Raw genomic sequence first — 22,097 nt, 5'->3', positions numbered from 1 at the left:
CTTACAGGGAGTGTGGTACTCCCAGCCAGTACACTCTGCCAGTATTCCCTGCCAGAACACTCTGCCAGTACACTCTGCCTGTACTCCCTGCCAGTACACCCTGCCAGTACACCCTGCCAGTACACATTGCCAGTACACTCTGCCTGTACTCCCTGCCAGTACACTCTGCCAGTACTCACTGCCTGTACACCCTGCTAGTACTCCCTGCCAGTACTCCCTGCCAGTACACTCTGCCAGTACACCCTGCCAGTAAACCCTGCCTGTACACTCTGCTAGTACTCCCTGCCAGTACTCCCTGCCAGTACACCAGCCAGTACACTCTGCTGTTACTCCCTGCCAGTACTCCCTGCCAGTACTGCCTGCCAGTACTCCCTGCCAGTACACTCTGCCAATACACTCTGCCAGTACACCCGCCAGTACACCAGCCAGTACACTCTGCTGTTACTCCCTGCCCGTACACCCTGCCCGTACACCCTGCCAGTACACCCTGCCAGTACTCCCTGCCAGTACCCCTTGCCAGTACACTCTGCCATTACCCCCTGCCAGAACACTCTGCCAGTACACCCAGCCAGTAGACCCTACCAGTACACCCTGCCAGTAGACCCTGCCAGTACACCCTGCCAGTGCAACCCACCAGTACATCCTGCCAGGTCACCTTGCCAGTACACCCTGCCAGTATACCCTGCCAGTGCAACCCACCAGTACACCCTGCCAGTACACTCTGCCAGTACACTCTGCCAGTACACCCAGCCAGTAGACCCTACCAGTACATCCTGCCAATACTCCCTGCCAGTACACCCTGCCAGTAAATTCTGCCATTACCCCCTGCCACAACACCTTGCCAGTAGACCCTACCAGTACACCCTACCAGTACATCCTGCCAATACTCCCTGCCAGTACACCCTGCCAGTAAATTCTGCCAGTACACTCTGCCTGTACACCCTGCCAGTACACCCTGCCAGTACTCCCTGCTAGTACACCCTGCCAGTACACACTACTGGTACACTCTGCCTGTACTCCCTGCCAGTACCCTCTGCCAGTACACCCTGCCAGTACTCTGCTAGTACTCCCTGCCAGTACACCCTGACAGTACACCCTGCTAGTACACTCTGCCCATACTCCCTGCCAATACACTGTGTCAGTACACTCTGCCAGTACACCCTGCCAGTACATCCTGCCATTACACCCTGACAGTACACCGTGCCAGTACACCCTGCTAGTACTCCCTGCCAGTACTCCCTGCCAGTTCACTCTGCCATTACCCCCTGCCACAACACCCTGCCAGTACACCCTGCCAGTTCTCGCTGCCAGTACTCGCTGCCAGTACTCTGCCAGTACACCCTGCCAATAGACTCAGTACTCCCTGCCAGTACATCCTGCTAGTACTCCCTGTCAGTAGATCCTGCCATTACACCCAGCCTGTAGACCCTGCCAGTACTCCCTGCCAGTGCTCCTTGCCAATACACTTTGTCATTACCCCCTGCCAGTCCACTCTGCCAGTACACCCAGCCAGTAGAACCTACCAGTACACTCTGCCAGTACACTCTGCCATTACCCCCTGCCAGAACACTCTGCCAGTGCACCCAGCCAGTAGACCCTACCAGTAAATCCTGCCAGTAAACTCTGCCAGTAAACTCTGCCTGTACACCCTGCCAGTACACCCTGCCAGTAAATCCTGCCAGTACACTCTGCCTGTACAACCTACCAGTACACCCTGCCAGTGCAACCCACCAGTACATCCTGCCAGGTCACCTTGCCTGTACACCCTGCCAATACACCCTGCCAGTGCAACCCACCAGTACACCCTGCCAGTACACCCTGACAGTAAACCCTGCCTGTACTCCCTGCTAGTACACCCTGCTGGTACACTCTGCCAGTGCTCCCCGCCAGCACACCCTGCCAGTACTCCCTCCCAGTGTATCCTGGCAGTACACCCTGCCAGTACACCCTGCCAGTACACCCTGCCAGTACTCCCTGCCAGTACACTCTGCCAGTACACCCTGCCAGTAAACCCTGCCTGTACACCCTGCTAGTACTCCCTGCCAGTACTCCCTGCCAGTACTCCCTGCCAGTACTGCCTGCCAGTACTCCCTGCCAATACACTCTGCCAGTACACCCGCCAGTACACCAGCCAGTACACTCTGCTGTTACTCCCTGCCCGTACACCCTGCCAGTACACCCTGCCAGTACTCCCTGCCAGTACTCCCTGCCAGTACTCCCTGCCAGTACCCCTTGCCAGTACACTCTGCCATTACCCCCTGCCAGAACACTCTGCCAGTACACCCAGCCAGTAGACCCTACCAGTACACCCTGCCAGTACACCCTGCCAGTATACCCTGCCAGTGCAACCCACCAGTACACCCTGCCAGTACACTCTGCCAGTACACCCAGCCAGTAGATCCTACCAGAACATACTGCCAATACTCCCTGCCAGTACACCCTGCCAGTGCTCCCTGCCAGTACACCCTGCCAATACTCCGTGCCAGTACATACTGCCAGTACTACCAGCCAGTACACTCTGCCAGTACACCCTGTCAGTACATGCTGCCAGTACCCCCTGCCTGTACATCCTGCCAGAACACACTGCCAGTGCTCCCTGCCAGTACTCCCTGCCAGTACACTCTGCCAGTACACCCTGCCAGTAAACCCTGCCTGTACACCCTGCTAGTACTCCCTGCCAGTACTCCCTGCCAGTACTCCCTGCCAGTATTGCCTGCCAGTACTCCCTGCCAGTACACTCTGCCAATACACTCTGCCAGTACACCCGCCAGTACACCAGCCAGTACACTCTGCTGTTACTCCCTGCCCGTACACCCTGCCAGTACACCCTGCCAGTACACCCTGCCAGTACTCCCTGCCAGTACTCCCTGCCAGTACCCCTTGCCAGTACTCCCTGCCATTACCCCCTGCCAGAACACTCTGCCAGTACACCCAGCCAGTAGACCCTACCAGTACACCCTGCCAGTACACCCTGCCAGTATACCCTGCCAGTGCAACCCACCAGTACACCCTGCCAGTACACTCTGCCAGTACACCCAGCCAGTAGACCCTACCAGTACATCCTGCCAATACTCCCTGCCAGTACACCCTGCCAGTGCTCCCTGCCAGTACACCCTGCCAATACTCCGTGCCAGTACATACTGCCAGTACTACCAGCCAGTACACTCTGCCAGTACACCCTGTCAGTACATGCTGCCAGTACCCCCTGCCTGTACATCCTGCCAGAACACACTGCCAGTGCTCCCTGCCAGTACACCCTGCCATTACGCACTGCCAGTACACCCAGCCAGTAGACCCTACCAGTACACCCTGCCAGTACACCCTGCCAGTATACCCTGCCAGTGCAACCCACCAGTACACCCTGCCAGTACACTCTGCCAGTACACCCAGCCAGTAGACCCTACCAGTACATCCTGCCAATACTCCCTGCCAGTACACCCTGCCAGTGCTCCCTGCCAGTACACCCTGCCAATACACCCTGCCAATACTCCGTGCCAGTACATACTGCCAATACTACCAGCCAGTACACTCTGCCAGTACACCCTGTCAGTACATGCTGCCAGTACCCCCTGCCTGTACATCCTGCCAGAACACACTGCCAGTGCTCCCTGCCAGTACACCCTGCCATTACGCACTGCCAGTACACCCAGCCAGTAGACCCTACCAGTACACCCTGCCAGTACTCCCTGCCAGTACTCCCTACCAGTACACCCTGCCATTATACCCTGCCAATGCTCCCTGCCAGTACATCCTGCCATGATACCCTGCCAGTACTCCCTGCCAGTACACCCTGCCTGTACACCCTGCCTGTACACCCTGCCAGTACTCCCTGCCAGTACACTCTGCCTGTACACTCTGCCTGTACTCCCTGCCAGTACTCCCTGACAGTACACCCTGCTAGTACACTCTGCCATTACCACCTGCCACAACACTCTGCCAGTACACCCTGCCAGTTCTCGCTGCCAGTTCTCACTGCCAGTACTCGCTGCCGGTACTCCCTGCCAGTACATCCTGCCAGTACATCCTGCTAGTACTCCCTGCCAGTACTCCCTGCCAGTACTCCCTGCCAGTACACCCTGCCAGTACACTCTGCCATTACCCCCTGCCACAACACCCTGCCAGTACACCCTGCCAGTTCTCGCTGCCAGTACTCGCTGCCAGTACTCTGCCAGTACTCCATGCCAGTACACCCTGCCAATAGACTCTGTCAGTACTCCCTGCCAGTGCTCCTTGCCAGTACACTTTGTCATTACCCCCTGCCAGTCCACTCTGCCAGTACACCCAGCCAGTACACCCTACCAGTGCACCCAGCCAGTAGACCCTACCAGTAAATCCTGCCAGTAAACTCTGCCAGTAAACTCTGCCTGTACACCCTGCCAGTACACCCTGCCAGTAAATCCTGCCAGTGCACCCTGCCAGTACACCCTGCCAGTACACCCTGCCAGTGCTCCCTGCCAGTACACCCTGCCAGTGCTCCTTGCCAGTACACCCTGCCAGTACTCCCTGCCAGTGCACCCTGCCAGGACAGCCTTCCAGTACTCCCTGCCAGTACACTCTGCCATTATCCCCTGCCAGTCCATTCTGAGAGTACACCCTGCCAGTACTCACTGCCAGTACTTCCTGCCGGTACATCCTGCCAGTACATCCTGCCAGTCCTCACTGCCAGTATATCCTGCCAGTACGCCCTGCCAGTACGCCCTGCCCGTATGCCCTGCCTGTACTCCCTGCCAGTACACTCTGCCTGTACACACTGATAGTACACCCTGCCATTTTACCCTGCCAGTGCTCCCTGCCAGATCACCCTGCCAGTACACCCTATTAGTACACCCTACCCGTGCACTCAGCCAGTACACTCTGCCTGTACACTCTGCCAGTGCTCCCCGCCTGCACACCTTGACCTTGCTCTCTGCCAGTACACCCTGCCAGTACACCCTACCCGTGCACCCTGCCAGTACATCCTGCCAGTGCTCCCTGCCAGTACTCCCTGCCAGTACTACCCGCCAGTACACTCTGCCAGTGCTCCCTGCCAGTACACCGTGCCAGTGCTCCCTGCCAGTACACCATGTCAGTGCCCCCTGCCAGTGCTCCCTGCCAGTACACCCTGCCAGTGCTCCCTGCCAGTGCTTCTTGTCAGTATACCCTACCCGTGCACTCAGCCAGTACACTCTGCCTGTACACTCTGCCAGTACACCCTGCCATTGCACTCTGCCAGTACACCCTGCCAGTGCTCCCCGCTAGTACACCCTGCCAGTACTCCCTGCCATTTCATCCTGCCAGTACGCCCTACCCGTGCACCCTGTCAGTACACCTTGCCCTTGCTCTCTGCCAGTGCACCCTGCCAGTACACCCAGCCAGTACACCCTACCCGTGCTCTCTGCCCGTGCTCTCTGCCAGTGCACCCTGCCAGTACACCATGCCATTGCACTCTGCCAGTACACCCTTCCAGTGCTCCCTGCCACTACTCCCTGCCAGTACATCCTGCCAGTACACACTACCCGTGCACCCTGCCAGTACACCGTGCCAGTACATACTGCCAGTACTACCTGAGAGTACACTCTGTCAGTACACCCTGTCAGTACACGCTGCCAGTACTCCCTGCCAGTACTCTTGCCAGTACACCCTGTGAGTGCTCCCTGCCAGTACACTCTGCCAGTGCTCCCTGCCAGTACATCCTGCCAGTGCTCCCTGCCAGTACACCCTGCCAGTACTCCCTGTCAGTACTCCTTGCCAGTACACTCTGCCATTACCCCTGTCAATACTCGCTGCCAGTACTCGCTGCCAGTACACCCTGCCAGTGTCCCCAGCCTGTACTCTGTCAGTACTCCCTGCCAGTACTCCCTGCCAGTACACCCAGCCAGTACTCCCTGCCTGTACACGCTGCCAGTACATCCTGCCAGTACACCCTGCCATTGCACTCTGCCAGTACACCCCGCCAGTGCTCCCCGCCAGTACACCCTGCCAGTACACCCTGCCAGTATACCCAGCCAGTACTCCCTGCCTGTGCACGCTGCCAGTACACCCTGCCATTTTACCCTGCCAGTGCTCCCTGCCAGTGCTCCCTGCCAGTACACCCTATCAATACACCCTACCCGTGCACTCAGCCTGTCCACTCTGCCAGTACACCCTGCCATTGCACTCTGCCAGTACCCCCCTCAGAGCTCTCCATCAGTACACCCTGCCAGTACTCCCTGCCAGTACATCCTGCCAGTACTCCCTACCCGTGCTCCCTTCCACTACTCCCTACCAGTACACCCTGCCATTAGACACAGCCAGTAGACCCTACCAGTACACCCTGCCAGTACACCCTGCCAGTGCTCCCTGCCAGTACTACCCGTGCGTACACCCTGTCAGTACACCCTGCCAGTAATCCCTGCCAGTACACTCTGCCATTGCACTCTGCCAGTACCTCCTGCCAGTACATCCTGCCAGTACTACGTCCCAGTACACCCTGCCAGTTCACCCCGCCAGTACACTCTGCCAGTGCTCCCTGCCAGTACACCGTGCCAGTGCTCCCTGCCAGTACTCCCTGCCTGTGCATGCTGCCAGTACACCCTACCATTATACCCTGCCAGTGCTCCCTGCCAGTACACCCTATCAATACACCCTACCCGTGCACTCAGCCTGTACACTCTGCCAGTACACCCTGCCATTGCACTCTGCCAGTACCCCCCTCAGTGCTCTCCATCAGTACACTCTGCCAGTACTCCCTGCCAGTACATCCTGCCAGTACTCCCTACCCGTGCACCCTGCCAGTACACTCTGCCAGTACATCCTGCCAGTACACCTTGCCCGTGCTCTCTGCCCGTGCTCTCTGCCAGTGCACCCTGCCAGTACACCCTGCCAGTACACCCTGCCAGTACTCCATGCCAGTACTCCATGCCAGTACTCCCTGCCAGCACTCCCTGCCAGTACATCCTGCCAGTACTCCCTGCCAGTACACCCAGCCAGTACTCCCTGCCTGTACATTCTGCCAGTACACCCTGCCGTTATACCCTGCCGGAGCTCCCTGCCAGTGCTCCCTGCCAGATCACCCTGCCAGTGCACCCTGCCAGTGCACCATGCCATTGCACTCAGCCAGTACACTCTGCCTGTACACTCTGCCAGTACACCCTGCCATTGCACTCTGCCAGTACACCCCGCCAGTGCTCCCCACCAGTACATCCTGCCAGTACACCTTGCCCGTGCTCTGTGCCAGTACACTCTGCCAGTGCTCCCCGCCAGTACACCCTGCCAGTACTCCCTGCCAGTTCATCCTGCCAGTACGCCCTACCCGTGCACCATGTCAGTACACCTTGCCCTTGCTCTCTGCCAGTGCACCCTGCCAGTACACCCTACCGGCGCTCTCTGCCAGTGCACGCTGCCAGAGCACCCTGCCAGTACTCCCTGCCAGTACCACCCGCCAGTACACTCTTCCAGTGCTCCCTGCCAGTACTCCCTGCCAGTGCTCCCTGCCAGTGCACCCTGCCAGGGCTCCCTGCCAGTACACCCTGCCAGTACGTCCTGCCAGTGCTCCCCGCCAGTACATCCTGCCAGTACGTCCTACCCGTGCACCCTGCCAGTACACTCTGCCAGTACATCCTGCCAGTACACCTTGCCCGTGCTCTCTGCCAGTGCACCCTGCCTGTTCATTCTGCCGGTACATCCTGCCAGTACACCCTGCCATTGCACTCTGCCAGTGCTCCCCACCAGTACATCCTGCCAGTACACCTTGCCCGTGCTCTGTGCCAGTACACCCTGCCAGTGCTCCCCGCCAGTACACCCTGCCAGTACTCCCTGCCAGTTCATCCTGCCAGTACGCCCTACCCGTGCACCATGTCAGTACACCTTGCCCTTGCTCTCTGCCAGTGCACCCTGCCAGTACACCCTACCGGCGCTCTCTGCCAGTGCACCCTGCCAGTACACCATGCCATTGCACTCTGCCAGTACACCCTTCCAGTGCTCCCTGCCACTACTCCCTGCCAGTATACACTACCCGTGCACCCTGCCAGTACACCGTGCCAGTACATACTGCCAGTACTACCTGAGAGTACACTCTGTCAGTACACTCTGTCAGTACACTCTGTCAGTACACCCTGTCAGTACACGCTGCCAGTACTCCCTGCCAGTACTACCTGCCAGTACACTCTGCCAGTGCTCCCTGCCAGTACACCCTGCCAGTACTCCCTGTCAGTACTCCTTGCCAGTACACTCTGCCATTACCCCTGCCAGTACTTGCTGCCAGTACTTGCTGCCAGTACTCGCTGCCAGTACACCCTGCCAGTGTCCCCAGCCTGTACTCTGTCAGTACTCCCTGCCAGTACTCCCTGCCAGTACACCCTGCCAGTACTCCCTGCCACTACATCCTGCCAGTACACCCTGCCATTGCACTCTGCCAGTACACCCCGCCAGTACACCCCGCCAGTGCTCCCCGCCAGTACACCCTGCCTGTACTTCCTGCCAGTACATCCTGCCAGTACGCCCTACCCGTGCACTCTGTCAGTACACTCTACCAGTACATCCTGCCAGTACACCTTGCCCTTGCTCTCTGCCAGTGCACCCTGCCAGTACACCCTGCCAGTACTCCCTGCCAGTACTCTTGCCAGTACACCCTGCGAGTGCTCCCTGCCGGTACATCCTGCCAGTGCTCCCTGCCAGTACACCCTGCCAGTACTCCCTATCAGTACTCCTTGCCAGTACACTCTGCCATTACCCCTGCCAGTAATTGCTGCCAGTACTCGCTGCCAGTACTCACTGCCAGTACACCCTGCCAGTGTCCCCAGCCTGTACTCTGTCAGTACTCCCTGCCAGTACACTCTGCCAGTACTCCCTGCCACTACATCCTGCCAGTACGCCTGCCAGTACGCCCTGCCAGTACGCCCTACCAGTACACCCAGCCAGTACTCCCTGCCTGTACACGCTGCCAGTACATCCTGCCAGTACACCCTGCCATTGCACTCTGCCAGTACACCCTGCCAGTGCTCCCCGCCAGTACGCCCTGCCTGTACCCCCTGCCAGTATATCCTGCCAGTACGCCCTACCCGTGCACTCTGTCAGTACACTCTACCAGTACATCCTGCCAGTACAACTTGCCCTTGCTCTCTGCCAGTGCACCCTGCCAGTTTTCCCTGCCAATACACCCTGCCAGTACACCCTGCCAGTGCTCGCTGCCAGTACACCCCGCCCGTACACCCTGCCAGTACTCCATGCCAGTACTCCATGCCAGTACTGCATGCCAGTACTCCCTGCCAGTACTCCCTGCCAGTACATCCTGCCAGTACGCCCTGCCAGTACACCCAGCCAGTACTCCCTGCCTGTACACGCTGCCAGTACACCCTGCCAGTGCTCCCTGCCAGTGCTCCCTGCCAGTGCTCCCTGCCAGATCACCCTGCCAGTACACCCTGTCAGTACACCCTACCCTTGCACTCAGCCAGTACACTCTGCCTGTACACTATGCCAGTACACCCTGCCATTGCACTCTGCCAGTACACCGCCAGTACTCCCTGCCAGTTCATCCTGCCCGTACGTCCTACCCGTGCACCCTGTCAGTACACCTTGCCCGTGCTCTCTGCCAGTGCACCCTGCCAGTACACCATGCCATTGCACTCTGCCAGTACACCCTTCCAGTGCTCCCTGCCACTACTCCCTGCCAGTACATCCTGCCAGTACACACTACCCATGCACCCTGCCAGTACACCATGCCAGTACATACTGCCAGTACTACCCGAGAGTACACTCTGTCAGTCCACTCTGTCAGTACACCCTGTCAGTACATGCTGCCAGTACTCTTGCCAGTACACCCTGTGAGTGCTCCCTGCCAGTACATCCTGCCAGTGCTCCCTGCCAGTACACCCTGCCAGTACACCCTGCCAGTACTCCCTGTCAGTACTCCTTACCAGTAGACTCTGCCATTACCCCCTGCCAGTACTTGCTGCCAGTACTTGCTGCCAGTACTCGCTGCCAGTACACCCTGCCAGTGTCCCCAGCCTGTACTCTGTCAGTACTCCCTGCCAGTACACCCTGCCAGTACTCCCTGCCAGTACTCCCTGCCAGTACGCCCTGCCAGTACACCCAGCCAGTACTCCCTGCCTGTACATCCTGCCAGTACGCCCTACCCGTGCACTCTGTCAGTACACTCTACCACTACATCCTGCCAGTACACCTTGCCCTTGCTCTCTGCCAGTGCACCCTGCCAGTACATCCTGCCAGTACATCCTGCAAGTTCTCCCTGCCAGTACACTCTGCCATTACCCCCTGCCATTACCCCCTGCCAGTACTCGCTGCCAGTGCACCCTGCCAGTACCCCCTGCCTGTACTCTGTCAGTACTCCCTGCAACTACACCCTGCCAGTACACCCTGCCCGTCCATTCTGCCAGTACACCCTGCCAGTACACCCTATCAATACACCCTACCCGTGCACTCAGCCTGTCCACTCTGCCAGTACACCCTGCCATTGCACTCTGCCAGTACCCCCCTCAGAGCTCTCCATCAGTACACCCTGCCAGTACTCCCTACCAGTACATCCTGCCAGTACTCCCTACCCGTGCTCCCTTCCAGTACTCCCTACCAGTACACCCTGCCATTAGACACAGCCAGTAGACCCTACCAGTACACCCTGCCAGTACACCCTGCCAGTGCTCCCTGCCAGTACTACCCGTGAGTACACCCTGTCAGTACACCCTGCCAGTAATCCCTGCCAGTACACTCTGCCATTGCACTCTGCCAGTACATCCTGCCAGTACTACGTCCCAGTACAGCCTGCCAGTACACCCCGCCAGTACACTCTGCCAGTGCTCCCTGCCAGTACACCGTGCCAGTGCTCCCTGCCAGTACACCCTGCCAGTGCTCCATGCCAGTACACCCTGCCAGTACACCCTGCCAGTGCTCCCTGCCAGTGCTCCCTGCCAGTACACCCTGCCAGTACTCCCTGTCAGTACACTCTGCCATTACCCCCTGCCAGTACTTGCTGCCAGTACTCCCTGCCATTGGACCCAGCCTGTACTCTGCCAGTACTCCCTGCCAGTATACCCTGCCAGTGCTCCCTGCCAGTGCACCCTTCCAGTACTCCCTACCAGTACACCCTGCCATTAGTCACAGCCAGTAGACCCTACCAGTACACCCTGCCAGTGCTCCCTGCCAGTGCTCCCTGCCAGTACTACGTCCCAGTACACCCTGCCAGTTCACCCCGCCAGTACACTCTACCAGTACACCCTGCCAGTACACCCTACCCGTGCTCTCTGCCAGTGCACCCTGCCAGTACACCATGCCATTGCACTCTGCCAGTACACCCTGCCAGTGCTCCCTGCCAGTACATCCTGCCAGTACACACTACCTGTGCACTCTGCCTGTGCACCCTGCTAGTACACTCAGCCAGTACATCCTGCCAGTACACCTTGCCCGTGCTCTCTGCCAGTGCACCCTGCCAGTACACCATGCCATTGCACTTTGCCAGTACACCGTGCCAGTACACCCTGCCAGTGCTCCCTGCCAGTACTCCCTGCCAGTACATCCTGCCAGTACACACTACATGTGCTCTCTGTCTGTACACGCTGCCAGTACACCCTGCCATTATACCCTGCCAGTGCTCCCTGCCAGTGTTCCCTGCCAGATCCCCTGCCAGTACACCCTGTCAGTACACCCTACCCATGCACTCAGCCAGTACACTCTGCCTGTACACTCTGTCTCTACACCCTGCCAGTGCTCCCCGCCAGTACACCCTGCCAGTACTCCCTGCCAGTACTTGCCAGTACGCTCTACCCATGCACCGTCAGTAACTCTACCAGTACACCCTGCCAGTACACCCTACCCGTGCTCTCTGCCAGTGCACCCTGCCAGTACACCATGCCATTGCACTCTGCCAGTACACCCTGCCAGTGCTCCCTGCCAGTACATCCTGCCAATACACACTACCTGTGCACTCTGCCAGTACACCCTGCCAGCACAGCCTACCCGTGCACCCTGCCAGTACACTCTGCCTATCCATCCTGCCAGTACACCCTGCTATTGCACTCTGCCAATACATCCTGCCAGTACACCCCGCCAGTGCTCGCAGCCAGTACACCCTGCCCGTACACCCTGCCAGTACTCCCTGCCAGTACTCCCTGCCAGTACTCCCTGCCAGTACATCCTGCCAGTACGCCCTGCCAGTACACCCAGCCAGTACGCCCTGCCAGTACACCCAGCCAGTACTCCCTGCTGGTACACGCTGCCAGTACACCCTACCGTTATACCCTGCCAGTGCTCCCTGCCAGATCCCCTGCCAGTACACCCTGTCAGTACACCCTACCCGTGCACTCAGCCAGTACACTCTGCCTGTACACTCTGCCAGTACACCCTGCCATTGCACCCTGCCAGTACACCCTGCCAGTACTCCCTGCCAGTACACCCAGCCAGTACGCCCTGCCAGTACACTCTACCTGTACATCCTGCCAGTACACCCTACCCGTGCTCTCTGCCCGTGCACCCTGCCAGTACACCCTGCCAGTACACGCAGCAAGTACTCCCTGCCTGTACACGCTGCCAGTACATCCTGCCAGTACGCCCTACCAGTGCACTGTGCCAGTACACCCTGCCATTGCACTCTGCCAGTACACCCCGCCAGTGCTCCCCGCCAGTACACCCTGCCAGTACCCCCTGCCAGTACATCCTGCCAGTACGCCCTACCCGTGCACTCTGTCAGTACACTCTACCACTACATCCTGCCAGTACACCTTGCCCTTGCTCTCTGCCAGTGCACCCTGCCAGTGCACCCTGCCAGTACATCCTGCAAGTTCTCCCTGCCAGTACACTCTGCCATTACCCCCTGCCAGTACTCGCTGCCAGTGCACCCTGCCAGTACCCCCTGCCTGTACTCTGTCAGTACTCCCTGCAACTACACCCTGCCAGTACACCCTGCCCGTCCATTCTGCCAGTATACCCTGCCAGTACTCCCTGCCAGTACTCCTTGCCTGTAGTCCCTGCCAGTACACTCTGCCTGTACACGCCAGTACACCCTGCAATTATACCCTGCCCGTGCTCCCTGTCAGATCACCCTGCCAGTACACCCTATTAGTACACCCTTCCCGTGCACTCAGCCAGTACACTGTGCCAGTACTCCCTGCCAGTACACCCTGCCATTGCACTCTGCCAGTACACCCTGCCAGTGCTCCCCGCCAGTACACCAGGCCAGTACTTCCTGCCAGTACATCCTGCCAGTACACTCTACCCGTGCACCCTGCCCGTGCTCTCTGCCAGTACACCTTGCCAGTGCTCGCTGCCAGTGCACCCTGCCCGTACACCATGCCAGTACTCCCTGCCAGTACTCCATGCCACTACACCCTGCCAGTACACTCTGCCAGTACCCTGCAATTATACCCTGCCAGTGCTCCCTGCCAGATCACCCTGCCAATACACCCTGCCAGTACACCCTGCCATTGCACTCTGCCAGTACACCCTGCCAGTGCTCCTCGCCAGTTCACCCTGCCAGTACTCCCTGCCAGTACATCCTGCCAGTACACACTACCCGTGCACCCTGCCAGTACACTCTGCCAGTACATCCTGCCAGTACACTCTGCCTGTACATTCTGCCAGTACACCCTGCCATTGCACTCTGCCAGTACATCCTGCCAGTACACCCTGCCAGTGCTCGCTGCCAGTACACCCTGCCAGTACACCCTGCCAGTACGCCCTGCCAGTACACCAAGCCAGTACTCCCTGCCTGTACACGCTGCCAGTACACCCTGCCAGTACACCCTGCCAGTGCTCGCTGCCAGTACACCCTGCCAGTACACCCTGCCAGTACGCCCTGCCAGTACACCAAGCCAGTACTCCCTGCCTGTACACGCTGCCAGTACATCCTGCCAGTACACCCTGCCAGTGCTCGCTGCCAGTACACCCTGCCAGTACACCCTGCCAGTACGCCCTGCCAGTACACCAAGCCAGTACTCCCTGCCTGTACACGCTGCCAGTACACCCTGCCATTATACCCTGCCAGTGTTCCCTGCCAGTACACCCTATCAGTACACCCTACCCGTGCACTCAGCCAGTACACTCTGCCTGTACACTCTGTCTGTACACCCTGCCATTGCACTCTGCCAGTACACCATGCCAGTACATCCTGCCAGTACGCTCATCCCGTGCACCGTCAGTACACTCTACCAGTACATCCTGCCAGTACACCCTACCCGTGCTCTCTGCCAGTACACCATGCCATTGCACTCTGCCAGTACACCCTGCCAGTGCTCCCTGCCAGTACATCCTGCCAGTACACACTACCTGTGCACTCTGCCAGTGCACCCTGCCAGTGCACCCTGCTAGTACACTCAGCCAGTACATCCTGCCAGTACACCATGCCATTGCACTCTGCCAGTACACCCTGCCAGTACACCCTGCCAGTGCTCCCTGCCAGTACTCCCTGCCAGTACACCCTATCAATACACCCTACCAGTGCACTCAGCCTGTACAATCTGCCAGTACACCCTGCCATTGCACTCTGCCAGTACCCCCCTCAGTGCTCTCCATCAGTACACCCTGCCAGTACTCCCTGCCAGTACATCCTGCCACTACTCCCTACCCGTGCACCCTGCCAGTACTCCCTGCCAGTACATCCTGCCACTACTCCCTACCCGTGCACCCTGCCAGTACACTCTGCCAGTACATTCTGCCAGTACACCCTGCCATTGCACTCTGCCAGTACATCCTGCCAGTACACCCTGCCAGTGCTCGCTGCCAGTACACCCTGCCAGTACACCCTGCCAGTACGCCCTGCCAGTACACCAAGCCAGTACTCCCTGCCTGTACACGCTGCCAGTACACCCTGCCAGTACACCCTGCCAGTGCTCGCTGCCAGTACACCCTGCCAGTACACCCTGCCAGTACGCCCTGCCAGTACACCAAGCCAGTACTCCCTGCCTGTACACGCTGCCAGTACATCCTGCCAGTACACCCTGCCAGTGCTCGCTGCCAGTACACCCTGCCAGTACACCCTGCCAGTACGCCCTGCCAGTACACCAAGCCAGTACTCCCTGCCTGTACACGCTGCCAGTACACCCTGCCATTATACCCTGCCAGTGTTCCCTGCCAGTACACCCTATCAGTACACCCTACCCGTGCACTCAGCCAGTACACTCTGCCTGTACACTCTGTCTGTACACCCTGCCATTGCACTCTGCCAGTACACCATGCCAGTACATCCTGCCAGTACGCTCATCCCGTGCACCGTCAGTACACTCTACCAGTACATCCTGCCAGTACACCCTACCCGTGCTCTCTGCCAGTACACCATGCCATTGCACTCTGCCAGTACACCCTGCCAGTGCTCCCTGCCAGTACATCCTGCCAGTACACACTACCTGTGCACTCTGCCAGTGCACCCTGCCAGTGCACCCTGCTAGTACACTCAGCCAGTACATCCTGCCAGTACACCATGCCATTGCACTCTGCCAGTACACCCTGCCAGTACACCCTGCCAGTGCTCCCTGCCAGTACTCCCTGCCAGTACACCCTATCAATACACCCTACCAGTGCACTCAGCCTGTACAATCTGCCAGTACACCCTGCCATTGCACTCTGCCAGTACCCCCCTCAGTGCTCTCCATCAGTACACCCTGCCAGTACTCCCTGCCAGTACATCCTGCCACTACTCCCTACCCGTGCACCCTGCCAGTACTCCCTGCCAGTACATCCTGCCACTACTCCCTACCCGTGCACCCTGCCAGTACACTCTGCCAGTACATCCTGCCAGTACACCTTGCCCGTGCTCTCTGCCAGTGCACCCTGCCAATACACTCTGCCAGTACACCCTGGCAGTGCACCCTGACAGTGCTCCCTGCCAGTACTCCTTTCCTGTACTTCCTGCCAGTACATCCTGCCAGTACACACTGCCAGTACGTCCTGCCAGTACGCCCTGCCAGTACGCCCTGCCAGTACGCCCTGCCCGTACGCCCTGCCAGTACACCTTGCCAGTACTCCCTGCCTGTACTCCCTTCCGGTACACTCTACCAGTACACTCTGTTTGTACACGCTGATAGTACACCCTGCCATTATACCTTGCCAGTGCTCCCTGCCAGATCACCATGCCAGTACACCTTAATAGTACACCCTACACGTGCACTCAGCCAGTACACTCTGCCTGTACATCCTGCCAGTACAACCTGCCAGTACTCCTTCCCAGTACACACTACCTGTGCTCCCTGCCAGTGCTCCCTGCCAGTGCTCCCTGCCAGTGCTCCCTGCCAGTACACCCTGTCAGTACACCCAGCCAGTACTCCCTGCCTGTGCACGCTGCCAGTACACCCTGCCATTATACCCTGCCAGTGCTCCCTGTCAGTGCTCCCTGCCAGTGCTCCCTGCCAGATCCCCTGCCAGTACACCCTGTCAGTACACCCTACCCGTGCACTCAGCCAGTACACTCTGCCTGTACATCCTGCCAGTACACCCTGCCATTGCACTCTGCCAGTACATCCTGCCAGTACACACTGCCAGTACACCCTGCCAGTATTCCCTGCCAGTACACCCTGGCAGTACATTCTGCCAGTACACCCTGCCATTGCACTCTGCCAGTACACCCTGCCAGTACACCCTGCCAGTACACCCTGCCAGTACTCCCTGCCCGTACACCCTGCCAGTACTCCCTGCCAGTATTCCCTGCCCGTACACCGTGCCAGTAGACCCTACCAGTCCACCCTGCCAGAACACCCTGCCAGTGCTCCCTGCCAATACTACCCATGAGTACACTCTGTCAGTACACGCTGCCAGTACACCCTGCCAGTACTACGTTCCAATACATCCTGCCAGTACTACCCGCCAGTACATTCTGCCAGTGCTCCCTGCCAGTACACCCTGCCAGTGCTCCCTGCCAGTACACCTTGCCAGTGCTCCCTGCCAGTGCTCCCTGCCAGTACACCCTGCCATTGTACTCTGCCAGTGCTCCCTGCCAGTACATCCTGCCAGTACGCCCTACCAGTGCACCCTGCCAGTACACTCTGCCAGTACATCCTGCCAGTACACCTTGCCCGTGCTCTCTGCCAGTGCACCCTGCCTGTATACTCTGCCAGTATATCCTGCCAGTACACCCTGCCAGCACACCCTGCCAGGGCTCCCTATCAGTACACCCTGCCATTACACCCTGCCAGTACACCCAGCCAGTAGACACTACCAGTACACCCTACCAGTACACCCTGCCAGTGCGCCCCACCAGTACACCCTGCCAGTACTCCCTGCCAGTACATCCTGCCAGTAGGCCCTACCTGTGCACTCTGCCAGTACACCCTGCCAGTACTCCCTGCCAGTACATCCTGCCAGTAGGCCCTACCCGTGCACTCTGCCAGTGCACTCTGCCAGTGCACCCTGCCAGTACACCCTGCCAGTGCTCCCTGCCAGTACATTCTGCCAGTGCTCCCTGCCAGTACACTCTGCCATTACCCCCCGCCAGTACTCACTGCCAGTACACCCTGCCATTATCCCCTGCCTGTACTCTGTCAGTACTCCGTGACAGTACACCCTGCCCGTACACCCTCCCAGTACACTCTGCCAGTACTCCCTGCCAGTCCTCCCTGTCTGAACTCCCTGCCTGTACGCCCTGCCAGTACACCCAGCCAGTACTCCCTGCCTGTACATGCTGCCAGTACACCCTGCCATTATACCCTGCCAGTGCTCCCTGCCAGATCACCATGACAGTACACCCTATTAGTACACCCTACCCGTGCACTCAGCCAGTACACTCTGCCTGTACACTCTGCCAGTACACCCTGCCATTGCACTCTGCCAGTACACCCCGCCAGTGCTCCCCACCAGTTCATCCTGCCAGTACACCTTGCCCGTGCTCTGTGCCAGTACACTTTGCCAGTACACCCTGCCATTGCACTCTGCCAGTACATCTGCCAGTGTTACCTGCCAGTACATCCTGCCAGTACGACCTGCCAGTACTCCTTCCCAGTACACACTACCTGTGCACTCTGCCAGTACATCCTGCCAGTATGCCAGTACACCGTGCCAGTACATACTGCCAGTACACCCTGCCAGTACTCCCTGCCAGTACACCCTGCCAGTACACCCTGCCAGTACTCCCTGCCAGTACTCTCTGCCAGTCCACCCTGCCAGTACTCCCTGCCAGTAATTCCTGCCTGTACTCCCTGCCAGTCCACCCTGCCAGTCCACCCTGCCAATCCACCCTGCCAGTCCACCCTGCCAGTCCACTCTGCCAGTACTCCCTGCCTGTACACTCTGCCAGTACACCCTGCCAGTACGCCCTACCCGTGCACCCTGTCAGTACACTCTACCAGTACATCCTGCCAGTACACTTTGCCCTTGCTCTCTGCCAGTTCGCCCTGCCAGTACACCCTGCCAGTACTCCCTAACAGTACTCCCTGCCAGTACTCCCTGCCAGTGCTCCCTGCCAGTGCTCCCTACCAGTACACTCTGCCAGTACACCCTGCCAGTGCTCCCTGCCAGTACACCCTGCCAGTACTCCCTGCCAGTACGCCCTACCCGGGCACCCTGCCAGTGCACTCTGCCAGTACACCCTGCCAGTACACCTTGCCCATGCTCCCTCCCAGTACACCCTGCTAGTACACGCTTGCAGTGCACCCTGCCAGTGGTCCTTGCCAGTACTCGCTGCCATTACTCCCTGCCAGTACTCCCTGCCAATACACCCTGCCAGTACATTTTGCCATTACACTTTGCCAGTACTCCCTGCCCGTGCACCTTGACAGTACACCCTGCTAGTGCTCCCTGCCAGTACACCCTGCCAGGGCTCCCTATCTGTACACCCTGCCAGGGCACCCTATCTGTACACCCTGCCAGTACACCCAGCCAGTAGACCCTACCAGTACACCCTGCCAGTGCTTCCTGCCAGTACACCCTACCAGGGCTCCCTACCAGTATACCCTGCCATTACACCTTGCCAGTACCCTCTGCATGTACACCCTGCCAGTACTCCCTGCCAGAACTCCTTGCCAGTATCCCCTGCCATTACCCCCTGCCAGTACTCGCTGCCAGCACTCGCTGCCAGTACACCCTGCCAGTAATCTCTGCCAGTACTCCCTGCCAGTACACCCTGCCAGTACACTCTGCCAGTTCACTCTGCTAGTACTCCCTGCCAGTACTTCCTGCCAGTACTTCCTGCCATTATACCCTGCCAGTGCTCCCTGCCAGATCACCCCGCCAGTACACCCTATCAATGCACCCTACCCGTGCACTCAGCCTGTACACTCTGCCAGTACACCCTGCCGTTGCAATCTGCCAGTACACCCTGCCAGTACACTCTGCCAGTACATCCTGCCAGTAAACCTTGCCCATGCTCTCTGCCAGTGCACCCTGCCAGTACTCCCTACCAGTACACTCTGCCAGTACACCCTTCCATTGCACCCTGCCGGTACATCCTGCCATTTGCTCTGACAGTACACCCTGACAGTACATTCTGCCTGTACTCCCTGATAGTACATCCTGCCAGTACACCCCTGCCTGTATACCCTGCCAGTACACCCTGCCAGTACGCCCTGCCAGCACACCCTGCCAGTGCTCCCTGCCTGTACTCCCTGCCAGTACACCCTGCCAGTACACTCTGCCTGTACACGCTGCCAGTACACCCTGCCATTATACCCTGCTACTGCTCCCTGCCAGATCATCCTGCCAGTACACCCTATTAGTACACCTTACCCATGCACTCAGCCAGTACACTTTGCCTGTACACCCTGCCAGTACACCCTATTAGTACACCCTACCCATGCACTCTGCCTGTACACCCTGCCAGTACTCCTTGCCAGTACACTCTGCTTTTATCCCCTGCCAGTACTCGCTGCCCGTACACCCTGTCAGTATCCCCTGCCAGATCACCATGCCAGTACACCCTATTAGTACACCCTACCCGTGCACACTGCCAGTACACTCTGCCAGTATATCCTGCCAGTACGCCCTGCCAGTACGCCCTGCCAGTACGCCCAGCCAGTACACGGTGCCAGTACACCCTGCCATTATACCCTGCCAGTGCTCCCAGCCAGTGCTCCCTGCTAGATCACCCTGCCAGTACACCCTGCCTGTACATCCTGCCAGTGCACTCTGCCTGTACACCCTGCCAGTACTCCTTGCCAGTACACTCTGCTTTTATCCCCTGCCAGTACTCGCTGCCCGTACACCCTGTCAGTATCCCCTGCCAGATCACCATGCCAGTACACCCTATTAGTACACCCTACCCGTGCACACTGCCAGTACACTCTGCCAGTATATCCTGCCAGTACGCCCTGCCAGTACGCCCTGCCAGTACGCCCAGCCAGTACACGGTGCCAGTACACCCTGCCATTATACCCTGCCAGTGCTCCCAGCCAGTGCTCCCTGCTAGATCACCCTGCCAGTACACCCTGCCTGTACATCCTGCCAGTGCACTCTGCCAGTACACCCTGCCAGTACACCCTGCCTGTACACTCTGCCAGTACGCCCTGCCATTGCACTCTGCCAGTACACCCCGCCAGTGCTCCCCGCCAGTACTCCCTCCCAGTACGCCCTACCCGTGCACCCTGTCGGTACACTCTACCAGTACATCCTGCCAGTACATCTTGCCTTTGCTCTCTGCCAGTGCACGCTGCCAGAGCACCCTGCCAGTACTCCCTGCCAGTACACCTTGCCTTTGCTCTCTGCCAGTGCACGCTGCCAGAGCACCCTGCCAGTACTCCCTGCCAGTACCACCCGCCAGTACACTCTTCCAGTGCTCCCTGCCAGTACTCCCTGCCAGTGCTCCCTGCCAGTGCACCCTGCCAGGGCTCCCTGCCAGTACACCCTGCCAGTACGTCCTGCCAGTGCTCCCCGCCAGTACATCCTGCCAGTACGTCCTACCCGTGCACCCTGCCAGTACACTCTGCCAGTACATCCTGCCAGTACACCTTGCCCGTGCTCTCTGCCAGTGCACCCTGCCTGTTCATTCTGCCAGTACATCCTGCCAGTACACCCTGCCATTGCACCCTGCCAGTACACCCTGCCAGTACACCCTGCTAGTGCTCCCTGCCAGTACACTCTGCCTGTACACGCTGCCAGTACACCCTGCAATTATACCCTGCCAGTGCTCCTTTGCAGATCACCATGCGAGTACACCCTATTAGTACACCCTACCCGTACACTCTGCCAGTACACCCTGCCATTGCACTCTGCCAGTACACCCCACCAGTGCTCTCCACCAGTACACCCTGCCAGTACTCCCTGCCAGTACATCCTGCCAGTATACCCTACCCGTACACCCTGCCAGTACACCCCGCCAGTGCTCTCCACCAGTACATCCTGCCAGTACACCCCACCAGTGCTCTCCACCAGTACACCCTACCCGTGCACCCTGCCAGTACACTCTGCCAGTACACCTTGCCCGTGCTCTCTGCCAGTGCACCCTGCCAGTACACTCTGCCAGTACTCCCTGCCAGTACACTCTGCCAGTACTCGCTGCCAGTACATCCTGCCAGTACACCCTACCCGTGCACCCTGCCAGTACATTCTGCCAGTACATCCTGACAGTACACCTTGCCTGTGCTCTCTGCCAGTGCACCCTGCCAGTGCACCCTGCCATTGCACTCTGCCAGTACATCCTGCCAGTACACCCTGCTAGTACTCCCTGCCAGTACACTCTGCCTGTACACCCTGCCAGTACTCGCTGCCATTACTCCCTGCCAGTACTCCCTGCCAGTACTTCGTCCCAGTACACACTGCCAGTACACCCTGCCATTACCCCCTGCCAGTACACCCTGCCAGTACACCCTGCCAGTACACCCTGCCAGTACACCCTGCCAGTACTTCGTCCCAGTACACGCTGCCATTACCGCCTGCCAGTACACTCTGCCAGTACTCCCTACCAGTACATCCTGTCAATACTCCCTGCCTGTACCCTCTGCCGGTACACCCTGCTGGTACATCCTGCCACTACGCTCTGCCAGTACACCCTGCCAGTACACCCTACCAGTACTCCCTGCCAGTACTCCTTGCCAGTACATTCTGCCATTACCCCCTGCCAGTACTCCCTGCCAGTACCCCCTGCCTGTACTCTGTCAGTACTCCCTGCCAGTCCTTCCTGCCATTGCACTCTGCCAGTACACCCCGCCAGTACTCCCTGCAAGTACAGCCTGCCAATACACCCTGCCAGGGCTCCCTACCAGTACACCCTGCCATTA

General features: G+C 58.8%; 1 protein-coding gene across 1 annotated transcript in view; it reads left to right on the top strand.

The window, feature by feature from the left end:
• The window catches only part of adam23a (ADAM metallopeptidase domain 23a), a 154,650-nt gene that overhangs the window by 54,073 nt on the left and 78,480 nt on the right, over positions 1–22,097 (top strand). The gene's annotated exons all lie outside the window — the stretch shown is intronic.

The sequence above is a fragment of the Hemiscyllium ocellatum genome, chromosome 7, assembly GCF_020745735.1.
Source record: "Hemiscyllium ocellatum isolate sHemOce1 chromosome 7, sHemOce1.pat.X.cur, whole genome shotgun sequence".
Classification (NCBI taxonomy): Eukaryota; Metazoa; Chordata; class Chondrichthyes; order Orectolobiformes; family Hemiscylliidae; genus Hemiscyllium; species Hemiscyllium ocellatum.
The sequence above is the reverse complement of the archived record's forward strand: the minus strand, read 5'-3'. Positions and strand labels throughout refer to the sequence as shown.